Below are 8,136 nucleotides of genomic sequence, written 5' to 3' on the forward strand. Positions count from 1 at the left end.
AAGATATCACCTGTACCTCCTCTAGCCTGACCTGCCTCATTTGTGGGATCATCCCAGATACTCATGTGCGAGAGGTCTTGGTAGGACAGGGTCCTTCTTCACTTGCTAGGTGGACTCCTGACTGGTCTCCTGAATGCACTTTCTGGCTTTAACTTTGATCTTAGGTCAGTGGGAGCATGTTTGTTCCGGCAGAGGCTGAATTCTGGATGTTAGGTGTGAGTCAGTTTCCAGGCACGCAAGTGCCTCTGTAACTGTCTCCTGCAGTGGGCAAGAGACATATTCTAGGTAGAAATCTAAGCACGCTCTTCCCATCACTGTCTTGAGCAGGCAGCATGGTTTGCAGCCCTGGCTTCCCACATGAGGCTTAGTTCATGAGCAAGGTGCACAAGAACACAGCTCCTGACCCAACACACTGATGCCTGTGCCCCCTACTTTTACCAGCTCTTATCTCCTAGGAGTTCCAGTAGCAGCCTCAGAGCTATAGATTTCCATTTCATTGTAAGGGCTTTAATTTAGCTGAACTTATTCCAGTACTGAAGATTGAACCTAGGGCCTTTGCACTGAGCTGTATCCCCAGATCTTTATTTTTTACTATTTTGAGACAAGCCCTCATTAAATCACTAAGTTGCCCAGGCTGAGCTTGAACTTGTGATCCTCCTACCTCAGCCTTGCAGAATGCTGTGATTACGGATATGTTCTGCCATGCCTGGATAAGGCTCTTGTCTGCAATTTATTTCTGTTTGGAGTTGGAAATAGGGGTTTCAGTCTTAGGTCATTCAGCTATGTTGATGAGGAAGGTCTGATTTGCTTTACAATTTTAAAAAAAAAGGCACGATAAGAGAGACATTAAGGAAAAGAGACCTGGCCCTTTGTGCCTGCCCTGCAACACAGGGATTAAGCACACAGGTCTGGGTTGGGGTTCCTGGACAGAGCTGGATTTGAACCCATGCCCTACCACTTGCTAGCTTTGTGCAATGCTGGCATGTTCTGTAGTTGCTGTGACTGTTTTCCTCCTCCACAAAGCGGCATAACCACATGTCCGGGCTACTGAGAGGTCTAAAGCAGCTAACAAGATGTGGGGTACAGGGGCTCCCCTCGCCCCCACTTCCCAGGCCTCAGAGTCAGGCAGATGGAAAGCAAGCTGGAAACTATTACTGGCGGTGTTGTTGACAAGCAGTGGGAATATTAGACCATAGGTGTCTCCATCACCATTTTCCTCATTTTTCAAAAAATTATTTTTGATACCCAAGTCAACATGCAGTTTCTTTGTTTTGTTTTTACCGCATGCACCTTAGCACTGCTTTGTGGATGGCTTGCCAATGGTTCATTTGAACAAGAAAAAAAAATCTGGGCAACTTTGAGAGGTTTTATAAGGTGAATTTGTTGTTTGTGTATGCGGATATTTTTCTCTTAGCTATGGGTGCTTCAATGAGACTGGGGAAGGCTGGGGGGCATGGTAAGGAGGGGGTTAAATAAGAAGATACATATTATCAGTGATTTCCAGAATATCTTAAGCTGATTTGTTGTGTATTCCATCTTTCTTGATGGTATGCGTGGTGGCGCATACCTGTAATCCCAGCACGAAAGGAGGCTGAGGCAGGAGGATCACCTTGAGTTTGAGGCCAGCCTGGGCTACATTGTGAGACCCTGTCTCAGAAACAAAAACAAAAACAAACAAAACCACTTAGACACAATTTTTCCATTAACCAGAGGCTTTTCTTTCCCGCAGAAGCCCATAAATGCTTAAACACAAACATGTCCCACTCATCACATTTTACATTTCCATCACCCTGACGCAGCCAGAAAAGTGCTTCAGGACAAGTGTAAGTCGTCTTGTCTCCTGCTTTGGAAATATATATATATATATGGTGCTTTTGAGGATCTTTTGTTCTTTGTTGTAACCTGGGCTTGAGGGCTCTTTGTTTTATGTTTCTCAAGTTGTGGCAAAATCTGTGCAACATAAAGTTTTCCAAACTCTTGCTAAGTACTCAGCTCAGTGCAGTGAGCCCGTCCACACTTTTGTGTGATCATCACCACCCCCATTTCTGGGACTTATTTTTTTTAATCAGAACACGCTATTGTAAAGACTATCAATTTTATTAAGTACCTCTCATTCAGAAAGTAACAGCTGAAGAACAAAATCTGGAGGCTGCAACATCAGATCTTGCTGCATATCGGTTGCAACAAACAATCCCTTTGTTTGTTTGTTTGTTTTGATACCGGGGATTGAACTCATACTGGGGATTGAACTCGGGTCCTTGCGCTTGCAAGGCAGGCCACTGAACCGCTGAGCTAAATCCCCAGCCCAACAATCCCTTTGAAAAATCTCTTCCCATCTTATCATTTTTGGCAACTCTACGGTAAAGTCTTTTAAAAACACAATTTAGAACAGAAAACAAATGCTTTGTCTCCTGCTGGCATATAAAAACCAAAGTTGGTAACAAGGTGACTATTTTATAGTTCCCCAAGCTCACTAAAATGACACTCTTCCTGTTGTGGCCTTTCGAACAAGTGTGTAATTAAGACAGCCACTGTGCAGTCGCAGGGCTCCCTTACTAAGACGGTTCTGGCCAAATTCAGTTTGTTACATTACACTGCTCTTTTCTGCACCCCTTAGCTTTATGCATACCTCTTAGCTGTCTACAAAATATCAAATGTAGATCATTTTCCTTCCTTAAAACCTTTCTGCTATTGTTTCTACTATCCCCCAAGGAAGTTATAATTCTGAGAAGTCTGAGTGTTACTGTTGAGTCCATGAGTCTTTTCCCCGGATGAAGTGTGAGCGTTAAGGCCCCAAAACATGAATTGTACTCCTTGTGTGGGACTTATCTGTCACTTTCCATGTTCTAAGGAATGTTTAATTCTACAGCAACAGGCCAGGCGCCCTTGTTACAGTGTGTGCACAATTCCATCGTCCTCTCGGCTTAAGAGTGTGCTAGAATATTGTAACATCCAGGGTCAGGAGGCGGGGATATGAGGAACAGGGAGGAGTGGGCTGGGTGGGACGAGGCCCCAACCTAAAGGGCCAGGTGGTGAGTGAGTACCTGGCGGCTCCCTCCTGGCCCTCGTGGTCAGCACAGCTCTCTCCCTTGGTTGCCTCTCTCCTTATCTGCAAAACATTTTGTGTCCCTCAAATCAAATCTCACACTTCAGCCCGCATCCCCCACACTTTTGATGTAGGCCTAGAGGCCTGTAAACCCTGTAGTTTTGGACACTGTGACGGTGAGATTCCTTTCTTTCTCACCTTCCACCGAATCATGGGTCACCCTTGAGACAACCGGCCAGGAACAAAGGCTTGACAAGGCAGAGAGGAGCCGCAAGAGTGGACCGCAGAGTGGATTTCCTCTGATGGAAAATGCAGTTGGGTTCTATGCCTGGAAAACTGACTGGCAGAACAATGGGCTCTCTCCATCCTCAAAGGACAGGGAGGGGGAAGAAGTGGTAATAGAATCTGCTATGGAAAAACTTAAGGTCCTAACTGGAAAATATTGGAGCACAATTCTGACTGCACATTAGAATCACTAAGAGAACTGAAAAAGAAGTAAAAAATAGAACACCCGGCCCTCACCCAGTGAGGCCCCAAGAAAGTTATTTTTTAAAGTTCCTAGGTAGGGGCTGGGGATTTAGCTCAGTAGTGCCACTGCCTGCCTTGCAAGCAGAAGGTCCTGAGTGGAATCCCTGGTACAAAAAAAAAAAAAAAAGTTCCCAGTCGGGTAAAAAAAAAAAAAAAAAAGTTTCCAGGTATTTATTTGGTGTGGGTAGAGATTCATCAGCGCCAATAGGCAGAGCAGATACAGTGCCTGGGACAAGGCCAATTGACTTGTTTTAAAGTCACGGGATGGCAGGGGGCCCTTTTAGATGGAAGAAAATGTATTCATAATGGGAGCATATTTTCTTCATACCAATATATTAATAAGGCATAGTGGCTTTATGGAAGAAAGGAACCATAGGGCGAAAATGCCCATGGCCTATAAAAATCACGGTATCACCCTGCATTCGGGCAGCAGGTGTGAAGGTGCACATTTGAAAATCAGTGAAAGTTATATCTCTGTTCTCATTGAGATAACACGGAATGTGGCACAGACATCTGCATTTTATGTTGGCTATAACGACGCCAATGCCAGAGACACCCTCCCCTCCCCCCCTGCTTCCATGAGCGCTTGGTGGATTGTGTGTGTGTTGCCCGTGACAGCTTTAGAGGTGCGAGTGTCTTGTCTGGTAGCAGACACCCAGTGCCTGGCTGCTGTTTCATTCAGGTCTTCAGACCCTGGTCCCCCAGGCTTCAGAGACAGTCCGTGGAAGGTCAAAGAAGCACTGGCCCTGAGCGGGAGGCCTGGGGTGCGTCTGGTCTCTGCTGGGCTCTGCTGACTTCACTCCTTGCTCAGCCCCCGCCCCCCGCAGCAGGCAAAGCTTCCTAAGGCTGAGTTGCAAACATGGCTGCCACCATTGTGTCTTCCTTTAAACGCATATCCATCCGTGTCTTGGGTCATTTTCATCTCATTGGCACAAACTCCAGAATTTTCATGGGCATGTGGTGGGCTATGGAACGTGGCTGTCCATTTCCAGGCCTTCAAATTTCATGGAAGTTCTCTTTCTCTCTTAAGGACCTGAACTCTATTTCTTTGTTGCTTAAAACTTTTTGCCTAATAAATTCCTTTATGCCTCTTACAGTCGAGTCTTGAAAATTCCTCTTCTGTGATGGGAGTCAGTGGTCTGCAACCTGCCCTGGGGGTGGAGTGAGTCAAGGTTTCCCATCTATGCTTTGGGGACTGACCTCCTTAGACCCTGTCCTGTGACATTTCACTTCCTCCAGTGGAGGAGATGAAGAAGTCCGGGGACTACAGCTTTGATTACTAAAGGATGATGGTTCATCAAACACCAAAACCTATCTTTTGTCTCCCTTAGATCAGTCAGGGTGAGACTTTTGATCCCTGGTTGGACAGGATCAACACCCCTTCTTAGCCTGAAGGAGTCATAAGAAGACAGACCTTTAGATCCTCTGCTTCCATTAAGAATGAGGGATCAAACTCTCAGGGGGAGAAATGAGGCAGAGAGAAGAAATAAAGAAGGTAGGAAGGAGACAAGGAAAAATCATAATTTATAAATTGTGCTTTGAAGAAGACTATGACTTCAGGATACAAAGACACCCAAAGTGATCTATATCTTTATTCCCTAGGCTTGATCAGGCCCATCACAAAATCCCTTAAAGGTACTATAAGCCCATAAATTAGTTGATAAGGTAAAGAGCAGACACCTGATATTAAGTGAAAGGAACAGACTGAAAGAGTTCAAAAAATGTCTTTAAGCACCCCTCTTTAAAAAAAAAACAGGGCCCTGCCTTTTTCCTTAAAAATGGGCCAATATCTTCCTGTGGGTTGACCATTCTTTTTCCAAGACACAACTTCCTGCAGATTCACAAATACCACAGCTTTCCACCACCAAAAACACATAAATATTTCCAGCTCCAAAGAGTAATGTGCCTCTTCCTCTGAAGGATCTGCACTCTATTTCTTTTGAGTGTGTACTTTGAAAATTCTGCCCAGTAAGTCCTTTTAATCCTCTTTTCAAAAATGAATTCCATGGAAGTGAACCAGGAGCTGCATGAGTCGGAGGTGTCCCACCCACAGTGGCAGGTCAGATGGTACTCAGTTTTGGGGCCCTGGGCAGTGGTGGGGTGCTGGGGAGGTCACTCCATGTGCGGGTTGTGGGAGGAAAGCACACAGAGGGAGAGAGTCACACAAATCACAGGGACTCCTGTGGCTGCCTGAGGTTCTGAGAGCCCCTCAGCCCCAGCAGGGAGCTGTAGAGGAGAAAGTTACTTTTGATTTCAAATGAGGAGAGAGAGGTCCTGTGATTCTCCAGCAAAGCTCTGATTCTGACAGGCCTGGGTCTCCATCTTTCCTCCTCCGCTTACAGGTGATGTGATCTTAGGAAAATCATGTCACTTTTCTGAGCTTCAACTTCCTCATCTGCAAAATGAGGCTAAGAGCTTCCACCTGGTGGGCTGAGGCTGGGCCTTCATGAGAAAGCTCTTACCTACCATGCACACCCTCACTTCTACTCCCCTTACCACAAAACACCTCCTGGGGTTCTTCTCAAATCATACACTGACGGCGAAGTTCCTCGCATCGTCTGAGATGTGGTAGGTTCCTCCTGTGATCACTACGAGGGCCAGGAACCCACAGGCCGGGCATCACTGGTGTCGAGCAGACTGACTCACAGATCCGTTGGAAGGGCAGAGGTTGCTGCGGTGCCCAGAGAGCTGGCAGGAAATCTCACCTCTTCAGATGTGGGGCAGGCGGTGTCCTACTGGAGCCGCTCCTCTGTGCCAGCATGGGGTGGGAGGTCAGGGGTGGGCAGTGCAGGGAGAGCCCTGTTTCACTAGTGCACCCCAATCCTGGCCTCTCCTCCTCCCTGTCTCCTCCTCCTGCTCCCTCCCTCCTGCTTCCGGGTCACCTGGGAGATGTAGCACCTGCTTCTGGGCAACCCAGTTTAAGGCGCCTCTTTCTCACAGCTCCAACCCAAATACCTCTTCAGGGCCTTTGCCAGGCCCCTGGGGCTCCTCAAGCACAACTTCTCCACCTCCACCGCACAAACCATTCACCGTTTTCACCCTTTGTGTTGGCGCGGTGCCATGTTCCGCTCTCCAAACTCAGGTCTTAACCGTGTGCGCCCCGCAAGCGTCTCGGGACGCGGCCTTCCTGCGTCCGGGTCACGGTCCACTCCACTCCTCCCGGTTTCCTGAGGTGCGTTTCACAGTCACAGAATCCGGAGGAGGAAAGGTGGCTTCTCCCTGTTCTTCCTCCTAAAAATCCCTCTTCTGGCAAATCGTTACCATTGACGCGCGCTGTTTTCTGGGTTCAGCGACAGCAGTTACTGGGGCAAGACTCACACTGAAATAAAACTGAACCAATAGATGCTTCTTAAAATTTCAAAGCTTTGCCTGGAAATGCTTGCTTTAAGCTGAGACTGCTGCCAGCGGCAACATCAGAAGCGATTGTTCCGATAAACAGGTCTCTACCTGTCTCCTCGCTGCTCCTTTTATTTATGTATTCATTTATTAATGTATTTTATTAGTACATGCTTGTAATTCATGCGTCTTACAACCATCTTGGGGAATGGTTACATGTTATCAACACAATGTCTGTTTGGAAAGAGAGGGGATCAGTTGCCGATTGCACGCTTTTCCCACGGTTTGCAAATATTTGCTAAGTTTACATTTTCTTTTCTTTTCCTTTTTTTTGGTACCGGGGATCGAACTCGGGATCTTGTGCTTGCATGGCAGGTGGCGGAACCACTGAGCTAAATCCCCAGCCCTAAGTTTACATTTTCCACAGGCCCCAGTGGTCGAACGCTGGGCTTCGCGGCTGCCCTGGTCCCTCCGGACGCCCCCATGCTGCCCCGCCCTGCTGGGCTGATGCCTTCCTCTTTCTAGCTCTCCGGGGGGGGGCCCTTGCCCTCCTTTCCCAGCACCTGACTACACCCCACTGGGTCCTCACCTCCACCCAGGGTCCCCCACTTGAAGAGTCCACCCGTGCTCTTAAACGTGCGGCCTCTTGCCCCTCAGCCCTGCAGCCGCTTCTGCAGGCCGTCCGGCCCTGGCCATTTCCAGGCCCTCCCAGGGTCCCGCGCTGTCACAGTGCGCGCTGGTGCAGGGTCCCGGGGCTGACGCAGCGCGCACATGGTTAAGCCGAGCCTCTCACTGAGGTGTTTGATCCTTTGGCCCATCCTGCCAGACCCATTTTAGGGTGGCTCATCCCACCCTCAGCCCTGCTTGTGGCTTCCAGAAGGCTCTGGGACCGCGGCCACCTCCTCTGGGCTCTGAAGTGGCATTTCACCCCTTGAGGTCCTTCTGCGCTGCCATCGGAACTGAGCTTTTGGTACCGGTTCCATTCCCTGGCGGGCGGGGAACCCCATCGCCAGGTGGTGCAGACGCCCTCTCCTCCCCACGCAGTGGAGGAAACTGAGGCTCAGGGACGGTGGCCTTTCTGCTCAGGTAGACTCTAATCCTGGCCCTGCCACCACCAGCCCGAGACCTTGGCCAGGCCACCGCTGGCACCGGGGTCCGGTGGCCTCCAGGGCTCAGACCTAGTAGGTGCACAGCTAGCGCGGGCGGGCGGCCCAGGGCCCGGGAGG

Source organism: Fukomys damarensis, unplaced genomic scaffold (assembly GCF_012274545.1).
Source record: "Fukomys damarensis isolate Sample0158 unplaced genomic scaffold, DMR_v1.0_HiC HiC_scaffold_25, whole genome shotgun sequence".
NCBI lineage: Eukaryota > Metazoa > Chordata > Mammalia > Rodentia > Bathyergidae > Fukomys > Fukomys damarensis.